Here is an 18,149-nt window from a genome sequence, read left to right on the forward strand (position 1 = left end):
GTTACAGTTGGTGTTATTCCATGTCGGAAGGGACGCAGCTACAGCCAGTGGGGTAACTAGAGACAGGCAGGCAGCTATGTGCAACAAAGGTAGGCGTGTTGTTTTCATATGCAGATCTGAAATATTGTCTTATATGCAAGAGGAGGAGTGATGGGGGTTCAGGCAAAAGCCAGGCTATGGATTGCATTGCTAAATGCTCCATCAGAGTGCAATGGTCGCCTGTCCTTTTTTTAAGTGATGATGTGGGTTTAGCCTGTGCTGTATGTATGTATGGGTGGCTGACTGCCACCCACCCAGAAAGTGTATGGGAGGCTGGTTGGCTGCCAGCCTTCCTTCCATTCCTATGAGTAATGTGAGTGCTCATGAAGGGGACATGGTTGGGTCCACCCCTTTCCCGGTTATCCCCTCTAGGCCTTTTGGCTTAGATCAAGTGTAAAAAAAAGAAAGGATCTTGCGACAGATCGCATCCTGAGGCACGTTTTTTTTTGTGTGAATACTTGCACTTGGGTGACTTGTGAGCACATACTGATACATACGTTCCCTATCTGGGGACCATAAATTAAATGGATTTTTGAGAAAGGGAGCTGATTTGGAAGCTTGCTTCTGTCGCCCTATGCATTGACCCGATGTGGCAGTATCTTCGGGTAGTGAACAGTGCACCACCCCATTCCAGTGTTAAACAAGAAAGATTCTCATTTAATCCTCCGTGGGTGAGAATTTGAGTTTGAGAATTGGAGACCAAAATGATGAGTTGCACTGACTGGTTTATGAACGTCTATTCATTTAGCGTTTTAATGACCATGTTTGCACACTGATTGGTGTAAAAAAATAAAATAAAACTAAATAATAATAATCTAGCACACCTGTGCAGGTTTGACATGACATGACAGGTAGCTGTCTTGTGGGTGGTGCTGAATCCTGTTAAATGACATGAGGGTCTCATGCCTATACACAAGGGTGTGTCATTGCTGTTGCTTGACCATGCATTGGTTTCTGTGGTCAGTGAATGATAAAAACAAAATTTACCATCCATTGATGGATGGGAAATCCGCCATGAGGCATTTGTTTTTAGAAACTGCTGCTCACAACCAATGTTGCAATGGAGTGTCTCCATCTGCTGGTGGTATTGGAAAGGCATTAGTGCTATGACAGGGTCTGAAGAAGAAGAAGAAGAAGACGGAAAAAAATATATATAAAAAGAAAAAGAGAGAGAGAGAGAGAGACTGACTTAGTGAGCGAGTGAGTGAGAGAGTGAGAGTGAGTGAGAGTGAATGAGTGAGTGAGTGATTGAGTGAGTGAGTGAGTGAGAACAAATGAGTTAAAGCAAGTGAGTGAGAGAGATCGAATGAATGAAAGTCTGAATGACAGAAAGAAAAAAGGATGAAGAAAGAAGCATGAAGAAAAAAAAATGTATATGGAGTTGCTGACATGAGTGCAATCTACAAAGCCGTTGAGGCTGATCCTCATGGGAGGATTATTGCACCAGGACCCTTAGCACTTTTAAAATGCCATTCAATGCCACGGGCTAGATGTAAACTGCAGATGACCATGTTGTGGTAGTTACCATGGATACCCAAGTGATGTGTGAGCTAACACATAGGCCCAACAGATTCCAAGAAGGCCAGAATCACCAGCGGCACCACCATCGATTGTCAGGTCACCCGGATTCAGCAAATACCAGAGTCCAAAATGATGCAGGTTTATACTGTTAATTTTCAGTTTATCTTTACAGTTGGTGTTATTCCATGTCGGAAGGGACGCAGCTACAGCCAGTGGGGTAACTAGAGACAGGCAGGCAGCTATGTGCAACAAAGGTAGGCGTGTTGTTTTCATATGCAGATCTGAAATATTGTCTTATATGCAAGAGGAGGAGTGATGGGGGTTCAGGCAAAAGCCAGGCTATGGATTGCATTGCTAAATGCTCCATCAGAGTGCAATGGTCGCCTGTCCTTTTTTTAAGTGATGATGTGGGTTTAGCCTGTGCTGTATGTATGTATGGGTGGCTGACTGCCACCCACCCAGAAAGTGTATGGGAGGCTGGTTGGCTGCCAGCCTTCCTTCCATTCCTATGAGTAATGTGAGTGCTCATGAAGGGGACATGGTTGGGTCCACCCCTTTCCCGGTTATCCCCTCTAGGCCTTTTGGCTTAGATCAAGTGTAAAAAAAGAAAGGATCTTGCGACAGATCGCATCCTGAGGCACGTTTTTTTTTGTGTGAATACTTGCACTTGGGTGACTTGTGAGCACATACTGATACATACGTTCCCTATCTGGGGACCATAAATTAAATGGATTTTTGAGAAAGGGAGCTGATTTGGAAGCTTGCTTCTGTCGCCCTATGCATTGACCCGATGTGGCAGTATCTTCGGGTAGTGAACAGTGCACCACCCCATTCCAGTGTTAAACAAGAAAGATTCTCATTTAATCCTCCGTGGGTGAGAATTTGAGTTTGAGAATTGGAGACCAAAATGATGAGTTGCACTGACTGGTTTATGAACGTCTATTGATTTAGCGTTTTAATGACCATGTTTGCACACTGATTGGTGTAAAAAAATAAAATAAAACTAAATAATAATAATCTAGCACACCTGTGCAGGTTTGACATGACATGACAGGTAGCTGTCTTGTGGGTGGTGCTGAATCCTGTTAAATGACATGAGGGTCTCATGCCTATACACAAGGGTGTGTCATTGCTGTTGCTTGACCATGCATTGGTTTCTGTGGTCAGTGAATGATAAAAACAAAATTTACCATCCATTGATGGATGGGAAATCCGCCATGAGGCATTTGTTTTTAGAAACTGCTGCTCACAACCAATGTTGCAATGGAGTGTCTCCATCTGCTGGTGGTATTGGAAAGGCATTAGTGCTATGACAGGGTCTGAAGAAGAAAAAGAAGAAGAAGACGGAAAAAATATATATATAAAAAGAAAAAGAGAGAGAGAGAGAGAGACTGACTTAGTGAGCGAGTGAGTGAGAGAGTGAGAGTGAGTGAGAGTGAATGAGTGAGTGAGTGATTGAGTGAGTGAGTGAGTGAGAACAAATGAGTTAAAGAAAGTGAGTGAGAGAGATCGAATGAATGAAAGTCTGAATGACAGAAAGAAAAAAGGAGGAAGAAAGAAGCATGAAGAAAAAAAAAATGTATATGGAGTTGCTGACATGAGTGCAATCTACAAAGCCGTTGAGGCTGATCCTCATGGGAGGATTATTGCACCAGGACCCTTAGCACTTTTAAAATGCCATTCAATGCCACGGGCTAGATGTAAACTGCAGATGACCATGTTGTGGTAGTTACCATGGATACCCAAGTGATGTGTGAGCTAACACATAGGCCCAACAGATTCCAAGAAGGCCAGAATCACCAGCGGCACCACCATCGATTGTCAGGTCACCCGGATTCAGCAAATACCAGAGTCCAAAATGATGCAGGTTTATACTGTTAATTTTCAGTTTATCGTTACAGTTGGTGTTATTCCATGTCGGAAGGGACGCAGCTACAGCCAGTGGGGTAACTAGAGACAGGCAGGCAGCTATGTGCAACAAAGGTAGGCGTGTTGTTTTCATATGCAGATCTGAAATATTGTCTTATATGCAAGAGGAGGAGTGATGGGGGTTCAGGCAAAAGCCAGGCTATGGATTGCATTGCTAAATGCTCCATCAGAGTGCAATGGTCGCCTGTCCTTTTTTTAAGTGATGATGTGGGTTTAGCCTGTGCTGTATGTATGTATGGGTGGCTGACTGCCACCCACCCAGAAAGTGTATGGGAGGCTGGTTGGCTGCCAGCCTTCCTTCCATTCCTATGAGTAATGTGAGTGCTCATGAAGGGGACATGGTTGGGTCCACCCCTTTCCCGGTTATCCCCTCTAGGCCTTTTGGCTTAGATCAAGTGTAAAAAAAGAAAGGATCTTGCGACAGATCGCATCCTGAGGCACGTTTTTTTTTGTGTGAATACTTGCACTTGGGTGACTTGTGAGCACATACTGATACATACGTTCCCTATCTGGGGACCATAAATTAAATGGATTTTTGAGAAAGGGAGCTGATTTGGAAGCTTGCTTCTGTCGCCCTATGCATTGACCCGATGTGGCAGTATCTTCGGGTAGTGAACAGTGCACCACCCCATTCCAGTGTTAAACAAGAAAGATTCTCATTTAATCCTCCGTGGGTGAGAATTTGAGTTTGAGAATTGGAGACCAAAATGATGAGTTGCACTGACTGGTTTATGAACGTCTATTCATTTAGCGTTTTAATGACCATGTTTGCACACTGATTGGTGTAAAAAAATAAAATAAAACTAAATAATAATAATCTAGCACACCTGTGCAGGTTTGACATGACATGACAGGTAGCTGTCTTGTGGGTGGTGCTGAATCCTGTTAAATGACATGAGGGTCTCATGCCTATACACAAGGGTGTGTCATTGCTGTTGCTTGACCATGCATTGGTTTCTGTGGTCAGTGAATGATAAAAACTAAATTTACCATCCATTGATGGATGGGAAATCCGCCATGAGGCATTTGTTTTTAGAAACTGCTGCTCACAACCAATGTTGCAATGGAGTGTCTCCATCTGCTGGTGGTATTGGAAAGGCATTAGTGCTATGACAGGGTCTGAAGAAGAAAAAGAAGAAGAAGAAGAAGACGGAAAAAATATATATATAAAAAGAAAAAGAGAGAGAGAGAGAGACTGACTTAGTGAGCGAGTGAGTGAGAGAGTGAGAGTGAGTGAGAGTGAATGAGTGAGTGAGTGATTGAGTGAGTGAGTGAGTGAGAACAAATGAGTTAAAGAAAGTGAGTGAGAGAGATCGAATGAATGAAAGTCTGAATGACAGAAAGAAAAAAGGATGAAGAAAGAAGCATGAAGAAAAAAAAATGTATATGGAGTTGCTGACATGAGTGCAATCTACAAAGCCGTTGAGGCTGATCCTCATGGGAGGATTATTGCACCAGGACCCTTAGCACTTTTAAAATGCCATTCAATGCCACGGGCTAGATGTAAACTGCAGATGACCATGTTGTGGTAGTTACCATGGATACCCAAGTGATGTGTGAGCTAACACATAGGCCCAACAGATTCCAAGAAGGCCAGAATCACCAGCGGCACCACCATCGATTGTCAGGTCACCCGGATTCAGCAAATACCAGAGTCCAAAATGATGCAGGTTTATACTGTTAATTTTCAGTTTATCGTTACAGTTGGTGTTATTCCATGTCGGAAGGGACGCAGCTACAGCCAGTGGGGTAACTAGAGACAGGCAGGCAGCTATGTGCAACAAAGGTAGGCGTGTTGTTTTCATATGCAGATCTGAAATATTGTCTTATATGCAAGAGGAGGAGTGATGGGGGTTCAGGCAAAAGCCAGGCTATGGATTGCATTGCTAAATGCTCCATCAGAGTGCAATGGTCGCCTGTCCTTTTTTTAAGTGATGATGTGGGTTTAGCCTGTGCTGTATGTATGTATGGGTGGCTGACTGCCACCCACCCAGAAAGTGTATGGGAGGCTGGTTGGCTGCCAGCCTTCCTTCCATTCCTATGAGTAATGTGAGTGCTCATGAAGGGGACATGGTTGGGTCCACCCCTTTCCCGGTTATCCCCTCTAGGCCTTTTGGCTTAGATCAAGTGTAAAAAAAAGAAAGGATCTTGCGACAGATCGCATCCTGAGGCACGTTTTTTTTTTGTGTGAATACTTGCACTTGGGTGACTTGTGAGCACATACTGATACATACGTTCCCTATCTGGGGACCATAAATTAAATGGATTTTTGAGAAAGGGAGCTGATTTGGAAGCTTGCTTCTGTCGCCCTATGCATTGACCCGATGTGGCAGTATCTTCGGGTAGTGAACAGTGCACCACCCCATTCCAGTGTTAAACAAGAAAGATTCTCATTTAATCCTCCGTGGGTGAGAATTTGAGTTTGAGAATTGGAGACCAAAATGATGAGTTGCACTGACTGGTTTATGAACGTCTATTCATTTAGCGTTTTAATGACCATGTTTGCACACTGATTGGTGTAAAAAAATAAAATAAAACTAAATAATAATAATCTAGCACACCTGTGCAGGTTTGACATGACATGACAGGTAGCTGTCTTGTGGGTGGTGCTGAATCCTGTTAAATGACATGAGGGTCTCATGCCTATACACAAGGGTGTGTCATTGCTGTTGCTTGACCATGCATTGGTTTCTGTGGTCAGTGAATGATAAAAACTAAATTTACCATCCATTGATGGATGGGAAATCCGCCATGAGGCATTTGTTTTTAGAAACTGCTGCTCACAACCAATGTTGCAATGGAGTGTCTCCATCTGCTGGTGGTATTGGAAAGGCATTAGTGCTATGACAGGGTCTGAAGAAGAAGAAGAAGAAGACGGAAAAAAATATATATAAAAAGAAAAAGAGAGAGAGAGAGAGAGAGACTGACTTAGTGAGCGAGTGAGTGAGAGAGTGAGAGTGAGTGAGAGTGAATGAGTGAGTGAGTGAGTGAGAACAAATGAGTTAAAGCAAGTGAGTGAGAGAGATCGAATGAATGAAAGTCTGAATGACAGAAAGAAAAAAGGATGAAGAAAGAAGCATGAAGAAAAAAAAATGTATATGGAGTTGCTGACATGAGTGCAATCTACAAAGCCGTTGAGGCTGATCCTCATGGGAGGATTATTGCACCAGGACCCTTAGCACTTTTAAAATGCCATTCAATGCCACGGGCTAGATGTAAACTGCAGATGACCATGTTGTGGTAGTTACCATGGATACCCAAGTGATGTGTGAGCTAACACATAGGCCCAACAGATTCCAAGAAGGCCAGAATCACCAGCGGCACCACCATCGATTGTCAGGTCACCCGGATTCAGCAAATACCAGAGTCCAAAATGATGCAGGTTTATACTGTTAATTTTCAGTTTATCGTTACAGTTGGTGTTATTCCATGTCGGAAGGGACGCAGCTACAGCCAGTGGGGTAACTAGAGACAGGCAGGCAGCTATGTGCAACAAAGGTAGGCGTGTTGTTTTCATATGCAGATCTGAAATATTGTCTTATATGCAAGAGGAGGAGTGATGGGGGTTCAGGCAAAAGCCAGGCTATGGATTGCATTGCTAAATGCTCCATCAGAGTGCAATGGTCGCCTGTCCTTTTTTTAAGTGATGATGTGGGTTTAGCCTGTGCTGTATGTATGTATGGGTGGCTGACTGCCACCCACCCAGAAAGTGTATGGGAGGCTGGTTGGCTGCCAGCCTTCCTTCCATTCCTATGAGTAATGTGAGTGCTCATGAAGGGGACATGGTTGGGTCCACCCCTTTCCCGGTTATCCCCTCTAGGCCTTTTGGCTTAGATCAAGTGTAAAAAAAAGAAAGGATCTTGCGACAGATCGCATCCTGAGGCACGTTTTTTTTTGTGTGAATACTTGCACTTGGGTGACTTGTGAGCACATACTGATACATACGTTCCCTATCTGGGGACCATAAATTAAATGGATTTTTGAGAAAGGGAGCTGATTTGGAAGCTTGCTTCTGTCGCCCTATGCATTGACCCGATGTGGCAGTATCTTCGGGTAGTGAACAGTGCACCACCCCATTCCAGTGTTAAACAAGAAAGATTCTCATTTAATCCTCCGTGGGTGAGAATTTGAGTTTGAGAATTGGAGACCAAAATGATGAGTTGCACTGACTGGTTTATGAACGTCTATTCATTTAGCGTTTTAATGACCATGTTTGCACACTGATTGGTGTAAAAAAATAAAATAAAACTAAATAATAATAATCTAGCACACCTGTGCAGGTTTGACATGACATGACAGGTAGCTGTCTTGTGGGTGGTGCTGAATCCTGTTAAATGACATGAGGGTCTCATGCCTATACACAAGGGTGTGTCATTGCTGTTGCTTGACCATGCATTGGTTTCTGTGGTCAGTGAATGATAAAAACTAAATTTACCATCCATTGATGGATGGGAAATCCGCCATGAGGCATTTGTTTTTAGAAACTGCTGCTCACAACCAATGTTGCAATGGAGTGTCTCCATCTGCTGGTGGTATTGGAAAGGCATTAGTGCTATGACAGGGTCTGAAGAAGAAGAAGAAGAAGACGGAAAAAAATATATATAAAAAGAAAAAGAGAGAGAGAGAGAGAGACTGACTTAGTGAGCGAGTGAGTGAGAGAGTGAGAGTGAGTGAGAGTGAATGAGTGAGTGATTTAGTGAGTGAGTGAGTGAGTGAGTGAGAACAAATGAGTTAAAGCAAGTGAGTGAGAGAGATCGAATGAATGAAAGTCTGAATGACAGAAAGAAAAAAGGATGAAGAAAGAAGCATGAAGAAAAAAAAATGTATATGGAGTTGCTGACATGAGTGCAATCTACAAAGCCGTTGAGGCTGATCCTCATGGGAGGATTATTGCACCAGGACCCTTAGCACTTTTAAAATGCCATTCAATGCCACGGGCTAGATGTAAACTGCAGATGACCATGTTGTGGTAGTTACCATGGATACCCAAGTGATGTGTGAGCTAACACATAGGCCCAACAGATTCCAAGAAGGCCAGAATCACCAGCGGCACCACCATCGATTGTCAGGTCACCCGGATTCAGCAAATACCAGAGTCCAAAATGATGCAGGTTTATACTGTTAATTTTCAGTTTATCGTTACAGTTGGTGTTATTCCATGTCGGAAGGGACGCAGCTACAGCCAGTGGGGTAACTAGAGACAGGCAGGCAGCTATGTGCAACAAAGGTAGGCGTGTTGTTTTCATATGCAGATCTGAAATATTGTCTTATATGCAAGAGGAGGAGTGATGGGGGTTCAGGCAAAAGCCAGGCTATGGATTGCATTGCTAAATGCTCCATCAGAGTGCAATGGTCGCCTGTCCTTTTTTTAAGTGATGATGTGGGTTTAGCCTGTGCTGTATGTATGTATTTATGTATGTATGTATGGGTGGCTGACTGCCACCCACCCAGAGAGTGTATGGGAGTCTGGTTGGCTGCCAGCCTTCCTTCCATTCCTATGAGTAATGTGAGTGCTCATGAAGGGGACATGGTTGGGTCCACCCCTTTCCCGGTTATCCCCTCTAGGCCTTTTGGCTTAGATCAAGTGTAAAAAAAGAAAGGATCTTGCGACAGATCGCATCCTGAGGCACGTTTTTTTTTGTGTGAATACTTGCACTTGGGTGACTTGTGAGCACATACTGATACATACGTTCCCTATCTGGGGACCATAAATTAAATGGATTTTTGAGAAAGGGAGCTGATTTGGAAGCTTGCTTCTGTCGCCCTATGCATTGACCCGATGTGGCAGTATCTTCGGGTAGTGAACAGTGCACCACCCCATTCCAGTGTTAAACAAGAAAGATTCTCATTTAATCCTCCGTGGGTGAGAATTTGAGTTTGAGAATTGGAGACCAAAATGATGAGTTGCACTGACTGGTTTATGAACGTCTATTCATTTAGCGTTTTAATGACCATGTTTGCACACTGATTGGTGTAAAAAAATAAAATAAAACTAAATAATAATAATCTAGCACACCTGTGCAGGTTTGACATGACATGACAGGTAGCTGTCTTGTGGGTGGTGCTGAATCCTGTTAAATGACATGAGGGTCTCATGCCTATACACAAGGGTGTGTCATTGCTGTTGCTTGACCATGCATTGGTTTCTGTGGTCAGTGAATGATAAAAACAAAATTTACCATCCATTGATGGATGGGAAATCCGCCATGAGGCATTTGTTTTTAGAAACTGCTGCTCACAACCAATGTTGCAATGGAGTGTCTCCATCTGCTGGTGGTATTGGAAAGGCATTAGTGCTATGACAGGGTCTGAAGAAGAAGAAGAAGACGGAAAAAAAATATATATAAAAAGAAAAAGAGAGAGAGAGAGACTGACTTAGTGAGCGAGTGAGTGAGAGAGTGAGAGTGAGTGAGAGTGAATGAGTGAGTGAGTGATTGAGTGAGTGAGTGAGTGAGTGAGAACAAATGAGTTAAAGCAAGTGAGTGAGAGAGATCGAATGAATGAAAGTCTGAATGACAGAAAGAAAAAAGGATGAAGAAAGAAGCATGAAGAAAAAAAAATGTATATGGAGTTGCTGACATGAGTGCAATCTACAAAGCCGTTGAGGCTGATCCTCATGGGAGGATTATTGCACCAGGACCCTTAGCACTTTTAAAATGCCATTCAATGCCACGGGCTAGATGTAAACTGCAGATGACCATGTTGTGGTAGTTACCATGGATACCCAAGTGATGTGTGAGCTAACACATAGGCCCAACAGATTCCAAGAAGGCCAGAATCACCAGCGGCACCACCATCGATTGTCAGGTCACCCGGATTCAGCAAATACCAGAGTCCAAAATGATGCAGGTTTATACTGTTAATTTTCAGTTTATCGTTACAGTTGGTGTTATTCCATGTCGGAAGGGACGCAGCTACAGCCAGTGGGGTAACTAGAGACAGGCAGGCAGCTATGTGCAACAAAGGTAGGCGTGTTGTTTTCATATGCAGATCTGAAATATTGTCTTATATGCAAGAGGAGGAGTGATGGGGGTTCAGGCAAAAGCCAGGCTATGGATTGCATTGCTAAATGCTCCATCAGAGTGCAATGGTCGCCTGTCCTTTTTTTAAGTGATGATGTGGGTTTAGCCTGTGCTGTATGTATGTATGGGTGGCTGACTGCCACCCACCCAGAAAGTGTATGGGAGGCTGGTTGGCTGCCAGCCTTCCTTCCATTCCTATGAGTAATGTGAGTGCTCATGAAGGGGACATGGTTGGGTCCACCCCTTTCCCGGTTATCCCCTCTAGGCCTTTTGGCTTAGATCAAGTGTAAAAAAAGAAAGGATCTTGCGACAGATCGCATCCTGAGGCACGTTTTTTTTTGTGTGAATACTTGCACTTGGGTCACTTGTGAGCACATACTGATACATACGTTCCCTATCTGGGGACCATAAATTAAATGGATTTTTGAGAAAGGGAGCTGATTTGGAAGCTTGCTTCTGTCGCCCTATGCATTGACCCGATGTGGCAGTATCTTCGGGTAGTGAACAGTGCACCACCCCATTCCAGTGTTAAACAAGAAAGATTCTCATTTAATCCTCCGTGGGTGAGAATTTGAGTTTGAGAATTGGAGACCAAAATGATGAGTTGCACTGACTGGTTTATGAACGTCTATTCATTTAGCGTTTTAATGACCATGTTTGCACACTGATTGGTGTAAAAAAATAAAATAAAACTAAATAATAATAATCTAGCACACCTGTGCAGGTTTGACATGACATGACAGGTAGCTGTCTTGTGGGTGGTGCTGAATCCTGTTAAATGACATGAGGGTCTCATGCCTATACACAAGGGTGTGTCATTGCTGTTGCTTGACCATGCATTGGTTTCTGTGGTCAGTGAATGATAAAAACAAAATTTACCATCCATTGATGGATGGGAAATCCGCCATGAGGCATTTGTTTTTAGAAACTGCTGCTCACAACCAATGTTGCAATGGAGTGTCTCCATCTGCTGGTGGTATTGGAAAGGCATTAGTGCTATGACAGGGTCTGAAGAAGAAGAAGAAGAAGACGGAAAAAAATATATATAAAAAGAAAAAGAGAGAGAGAGAGACTGACTTAGTGAGCGAGTGAGTGAGAGAGTGAGAGTGAGTGAGAGTGAATGAGTGAGTGAGTGATTGAGTGAGTGAGTGAGTGAGAACAAATGAGTTAAAGCAAGTGAGTGAGAGAGATCGAATGAATGAAAGTCTGAATGACAGAAAGAAAAAAGGATGAAGAAAGAAGCATGAAGAAAAAAAAATGTATATGGAGTTGCTGACATGAGTGCAATCTACAAAGCCGTTGAGGCTGATCCTCATGGGAGGATTATTGCACCAGGACCCTTAGCACTTTTAAAATGCCATTCAATGCCACGGGCTAGATGTAAACTGCAGATGACCATGTTGTGGTAGTTACCATGGATACCCAAGTGATGTGTGAGCTAACACATAGGCCCAACAGATTCCAAGAAGGCCAGAATCACCAGCGGCACCACCATCGATTGTCAGGTCACCCGGATTCAGCAAATACCAGAGTCCAAAATGATGCAGGTTTATACTGTTAATTTTCAGTTTATCGTTACAGTTGGTGTTATTCCATGTCGGAAGGGACGCAGCTACAGCCAGTGGGGTAACTAGAGACAGGCAGGCAGCTATGTGCAACAAAGGTAGGCGTGTTGTTTTCATATGCAGATCTGAAATATTGTCTTATATGCAAGAGGAGGAGTGATGGGGGTTCAGGCAAAAGCCAGGCTATGGATTGCATTGCTAAATGCTCCATCAGAGTGCAATGGTCGCCTGTCCTTTTTTTAATTGATGATGTGGGTTTAGCCTGTGCTGTATGTATGTATGTATGGGTGGCTGACTGCCACCCACCCAGAGAGTGTATGGGAGTCTGGTTGGCTGCCAGCCTCCCTTCCATTCCTATGAGTAATGTGAGTGCTCATGAAGGGGACATGGTTGGGTCCACCTCTTTCCCGGTTTTCCCCTCTAGGCCTTTTGGCTTAGATCAAGTGTAAAAAAAGAAAGGATCTTGCGACAGATCGCATCCTGAGGCACGTTTTTTTTTGTGTGAATACTTGCACTTGGGTGACTTGTGAGCACATACTGATACATACGTTCCCTATCTGGGGACCATAAATTAAATGGATTTTTGAGAAAGGGAGCTGATTTGGAAGCTTGCTTCTGTCGCCCTATGCATTGACCCGATGTGGCAGTATCTTCGGGTAGTGAACAGTGCACCACCCCATTCCAGTGTTAAACAAGAAAGATTCTCATTTAATCCTCCGTGGGTGAGAATTTGAGTTTGAGAATTGGAGACCAAAATGATGAGTTGCACTGACTGGTTTATGAACGTCTATTCATTTAGCGTTTTAATGACCATGTTTGCACACTGATTGGTGTAAAAAAATAAAATAAAACTAAATAATAATAATCTAGCACACCTGTGCAGGTTTGACATGACATGACAGGTAGCTGTCTTGTGGGTGGTGCTGAATCCTGTTAAATGACATGAGGGTCTCATGCCTATACACAAGGGTGTGTCATTGCTGTTGCTTGACCATGCATTGGTTTCTGTGGTCAGTGAATGATAAAAACAAAATTTACCATCCATTGATGGATGGGAAATCCGCCATGAGGCATTTGTTTTTAGAAACTGCTGCTCACAACCAATGTTGCAATGGAGTGTCTCCATCTGCTGGTGGTATTGGAAAGGCATTAGTGCTATGACAGGGTCTGAAGAAGAAGAAGAAGAAGAAGACGGAAAAAAATATATATAAAAAGAAAAAGAGAGAGAGAGAGAGAGACTGACTTAGTGAGCGAGTGAGTGAGAGAGTGAGAGTGAGTGAGAGTGAATGAGTGAGTGAGTGATTGAGTGAGTGAGTGAGTGAGTGAGAACAAATGAGTTAAAGCAAGTGAGTGAGAGAGATCGAATGAATGAAAGTCTGAATGACAGAAAGAAAAAAGGATGAAGAAAGAAGCATGAAGAAAAAAAAATGTATATGGAGTTGCTGACATGAGTGCAATCTACAAAGCCGTTGAGGCTGATCCTCATGGGAGGATTATTGCACCAGGACCCTTAGCACTTTTAAAATGCCATTCAATGCCACGGGCTAGATGTAAACTGCAGATGACCATGTTGTGGTAGTTACCATGGATACCCAAGTGATGTGTGAGCTAACACATAGGCCCAACAGATTCCAAGAAGGCCAGAATCACCAGCGGCACCACCATCGATTGTCAGGTCACCCGGATTCAGCAAATACCAGAGTCCAAAATGATGCAGGTTTATACTGTTAATTTTCAGTTTATCGTTACAGTTGGTGTTATTCCATGTCGGAAGGGACGCAGCTACAGCCAGTGGGGTAACTAGAGACAGGCAGGCAGCTATGTGCAACAAAGGTAGGCGTGTTGTTTTCATATGCAGATCTGAAATATTGTCTTATATGCAAGAGGAGGAGTGATGGGGGTTCAGGCAAAAGCCAGGCTATGGATTGCATTGCTAAATGCTCCATCAGAGTGCAATGGTCGCCTGTCCTTTTTTTAAGTGATGATGTGGGTTTAGCCTGTGCTGTATGTATGTATGGGTGGCTGACTGCCACCCACCCAGAAAGTGTATGGGAGGCTGGTTGGCTGCCAGCCTTCCTTCCATTCCTATGAGTAATGTGAGTGCTCATGAAGGGGACATGGTTGGGTCCACCCCTTTCCCGGTTATCCCCTCTAGGCCTTTTGGCTTAGATCAAGTGTAAAAAAAGAAAGGATCTTGCGACAGATCGCATCCTGAGGCACGTTTTTTTTTGTGTGAATACTTGCACTTGGGTGACTTGTGAGCACATACTGATACATACGTTCCCTATCTGGGGACCATAAATTAAATGGATTTTTGAGAAAGGGAGCTGATTTGGAAGCTTGCTTCTGTCGCCCTATGCATTGACCCGATGTGGCAGTATCTTCGGGTAGTGAACAGTGCACCACCCCATTCCAGTGTTAAACAAGAAAGATTATCATTTAATCCTCCGTGGGTGAGAATTTGAGTTTGAGAATTGGAGACCAAAATGATGAGTTGCACTGACTGGTTTATGAACGTCTATTCATTTAGCGTTTTAATGACCATGTTTGCACACTGATTGGTGTAAAAAAATAAAATAAAACTAAATAATAATAATCTAGCACACCTGTGCAGGTTTGACATGACATGACAGGTAGCTGTCTTGTGGGTGGTGCTGAATCCTGTTAAATGACATGAGGGTCTCATGCCTATACACAAGGGTGTGTCATTGCTGTTGCTTGACCATGCATTGGTTTCTGTGGTCAGTGAATGATAAAAACAAAATTTACCATCCATTGATGGATGGGAAATCCGCCATGAGGCATTTGTTTTTAGAAACTGCTGCTCACAACCAATGTTGCAATGGAGTGTCTCCATCTGCTGGTGGTATTGGAAAGGCATTAGTGCTATGACAGGGTCTGAAGAAGAAGAAGAAGAAGAAGAAGAAGAAGAAGAAGACGGAAAAAAATATATATAAAAAGAAAAAGAGAGTGAGAGAGAGAGACTGACTTAGTGAGCGAGTGAGTGAGAGAGTGAGAGTGAGTGAGAGTGAATGAGTGAGTGAGTGATTGAGTGAGTGAGTGAGTGAGAACAAATGAGTTAAAGCAAGTGAGTGAGAGAGATCGAATGAATGAAAGTCTGAATGACAGAAAGAAAAAAGGATGAAGAAAGAAGCATGAAGAAAAAAAAATGTATATGGAGTTGCTGACATGAGTGCAATCTACAAAGCCGTTGAGGCTGATCCTCATGGGAGGATTATTGCACCAGGACCCTTAGCACTTTTAAAATGCCATTCAATGCCACGGGCTAGATGTAAACTGCAGATGACCATGTTGTGGTAGTTACCATGGATACCCAAGTGATGTGTGAGCTAACACATAGGCCCAACAGATTCCAAGAAGGCCAGAATCACCAGCGGCACCACCATCGATTGTCAGGTCACCCGGATTCAGCAAATACCAGAGTCCAAAATGATGCAGGTTTATACTGTTAATTTTCAGTTTATCGTTACAGTTGGTGTTATTCCATGTCGGAAGGGACGCAGCTACAGCCAGTGGGGTAACTAGAGACAGGCAGGCAGCTATGTGCAACAAAGGTAGGCGTGTTGTTTTCATATGCAGATCTGAAATATTGTCTTATATGCAAGAGGAGGAGTGATGGGGGTTCAGGCAAAAGCCAGGCTATGGATTGCATTGCTAAATGCTCCATCAGAGTGCAATGGTCGCCTGTCCTTTTTTTAAGTGATGATGTGGGTTTAGCCTGTGCTGTATGTATGTATGGGTGGCTGACTGCCACCCACCCAGAAAGTGTATGGGAGGCTGGTTGGCTGCCAGCCTTCCTTCCATTCCTATGAGTAATGTGAGTGCTCATGAAGGGGACATGGTTGGGTCCACCCCTTTCCCGGTTATCCCCTCTAGGCCTTTTGGCTTAGATCAAGTGTAAAAAAAGAAAGGATCTTGCGACAGATCGCATCCTGAGGCACGTTTTTTTTTGTGTGAATACTTGCACTTGGGTGACTTGTGAGCACATACTGATACATACGTTCCCTATCTGGGGACCATAAATTAAATGGATTTTTGAGAAAGGGAGCTGATTTGGAAGCTTGCTTCTGTCGCCCTATGCATTGACCCGATGTGGCAGTATCTTCGGGTAGTGAACAGTGCACCACCCCATTCCAGTGTTAAACAAGAAAGATTATCATTTAATCCTCCGTGGGTGAGAATTTGAGTTTGAGAATTGGAGACCAAAATGATGAGTTGCACTGACTGGTTTATGAACGTCTATTCATTTAGCGTTTTAATGACCATGTTTGCACACTGATTGGTGTAAAAAAATAAAATAAAACTAAATAATAATAATCTAGCACACCTGTGCAGGTTTGACATGACATGACAGGTAGCTGTCTTGTGGGTGGTGCTGAATCCTGTTAAATGACATGAGGGTCTCATGCCTATACACAAGGGTGTGTCATTGCTGTTGCTTGACCATGCATTGGTTTCTGTGGTCAGTGAATGATAAAAACAAAATTTACCATCCATTGATGGATGGGAAATCCGCCATGAGGCATTTGTTTTTAGAAACTGCTGCTCACAACCAATGTTGCAATGGAGTGTCTCCATCTGCTGGTGGTATTGGAAAGGCATTAGTGCTATGACAGGGTCTGAAGAAGAAGAAGAAGAAGAAGAAGAAGAAGAAGACGGAAAAAAATATATATAAAAAGAAAAAGAGAGTGAGAGAGAGAGACTGACTTAGTGAGCGAGTGAGTGAGAGAGTGAGAGTGAGTGAGAGTGAATGAGTGAGTGAGTGATTGAGTGAGTGAGTGAGTGAGAACAAATGAGTTAAAGCAAGTGAGTGAGAGAGATCGAATGAATGAAAGTCTGAATGACAGAAAGAAAAAAGGATGAAGAAAGAAGCATGAAGAAAAAAAAATGTATATGGAGTTGCTGACATGAGTGCAATCTACAAAGCCGTTGAGGCTGATCCTCATGGGAGGATTATTGCACCAGGACCCTTAGCACTTTTAAAATGCCATTCAATGCCACGGGCTAGATGTAAACTGCAGATGACCATGTTGTGGTAGTTACCATGGATACCCAAGTGATGTGTGAGCTAACACATAGGCCCAACAGATTCCAAGAAGGCCAGAATCACCAGCGGCACCACCATCGATTGTCAGGTCACCCGGATTCAGCAAATACCAGAGTCCAAAATGATGCAGGTTTATACTGTTAATTTTCAGTTTATCGTTACAGTTGGTGTTATTCCATGTCGGAAGGGACGCAGCTACAGCCAGTGGGGTAACTAGAGACAGGCAGGCAGCTATGTGCAACAAAGGTAGGCGTGTTGTTTTCATATGCAGATCTGAAATATTGTCTTATATGCAAGAGGAGGAGTGATGGGGGTTCAGGCAAAAGCCAGGCTATGGATTGCATTGCTAAATGCTCCATCAGAGTGCAATGGTCGCCTGTCCTTTTTTTAAGTGATGATGTGGGTTTAGCCTGTGCTGTATGTATGTATGGGTGGCTGACTGCCACCCACCCAGAAAGTGTATGGGAGGCTGGTTGGCTGCCAGCCTTCCTTCCATTCCTATGAGTAATCTGAGTGCTCATGAAGGGGACATGGTTGGGTCCACCCCTTTCCCGGTTATCCCCTCTAGGCCTTTTGGCTTAGATCAAGTGTAAAAAAAGAAAGGATCTTGCGACAGATTGCATCCTGAGGCACGTTTTTTTTTGTGTGAATACTTGCACTTGGGTGACTTGTGAGCACATACTGATACATACGTTCCCTATCTGGGGACCATAAATTAAATGGATTTTTGAGAAAGGGAGCTGATTTGGAAGCTTGCTTCTGTCGCCCTATGCATTGACCCGATGTGGCAGTATCTTCGGGTAGTGAACAGTGCACCACCCCATTCCAGTGTTAAACAAGAAAGATTCTCATTTAATCCTCCGTGGGTGAGAATTTGAGTTTGAGAATTGGAGACCAAAATGATGAGTTGCACTGACTGGTTTATGAACGTCTATTCATTTAGCGTTTTAATGACCATGTTTGCACACTGATTGGTGTAAAAAAATAAAATAAAACTAAATAATA

The 18,149-nt window shown here is 43.4% G+C and overlaps 11 pseudogenes; all 11 read left to right on the forward strand.

Annotated features, from left to right (window-relative positions):
- Positions 1-400: 400 nt before the first annotated feature.
- LOC130288586 (U2 spliceosomal RNA) lies at positions 401-665 on the forward strand (annotated as a pseudogene).
- Positions 666-2,125: 1,460 nt separating this feature from the next.
- LOC130287459 (U2 spliceosomal RNA) lies at positions 2,126-2,389 on the forward strand (annotated as a pseudogene).
- Positions 2,390-3,854: 1,465 nt separating this feature from the next.
- On the forward strand, positions 3,855-4,118 carry LOC130287460 (U2 spliceosomal RNA; annotated as a pseudogene).
- Positions 4,119-5,586: 1,468 nt separating this feature from the next.
- Positions 5,587-5,852, forward strand: LOC130288648 (U2 spliceosomal RNA; annotated as a pseudogene).
- Positions 5,853-7,298: 1,446 nt separating this feature from the next.
- On the forward strand, positions 7,299-7,563 carry LOC130288587 (U2 spliceosomal RNA; annotated as a pseudogene).
- Positions 7,564-9,043: 1,480 nt separating this feature from the next.
- Positions 9,044-9,307, forward strand: LOC130287462 (U2 spliceosomal RNA; annotated as a pseudogene).
- Positions 9,308-10,765: 1,458 nt separating this feature from the next.
- LOC130290212 (U2 spliceosomal RNA) lies at positions 10,766-11,029 on the forward strand (annotated as a pseudogene).
- Positions 11,030-12,489: 1,460 nt separating this feature from the next.
- On the forward strand, positions 12,490-12,753 carry LOC130289285 (U2 spliceosomal RNA; annotated as a pseudogene).
- A 1,467-nt stretch (positions 12,754-14,220) lies between these two features.
- LOC130287464 (U2 spliceosomal RNA) lies at positions 14,221-14,484 on the forward strand (annotated as a pseudogene).
- Positions 14,485-15,962: 1,478 nt separating this feature from the next.
- LOC130287465 (U2 spliceosomal RNA) lies at positions 15,963-16,226 on the forward strand (annotated as a pseudogene).
- Positions 16,227-17,701: 1,475 nt separating this feature from the next.
- Positions 17,702-17,965, forward strand: LOC130290208 (U2 spliceosomal RNA; annotated as a pseudogene).
- The last annotated feature ends 184 nt before the right edge of the window (positions 17,966-18,149 follow it).

This window comes from Hyla sarda, chromosome 8, assembly GCF_029499605.1.
Source record: "Hyla sarda isolate aHylSar1 chromosome 8, aHylSar1.hap1, whole genome shotgun sequence".
Classification (NCBI taxonomy): Eukaryota; Metazoa; Chordata; class Amphibia; order Anura; family Hylidae; genus Hyla; species Hyla sarda.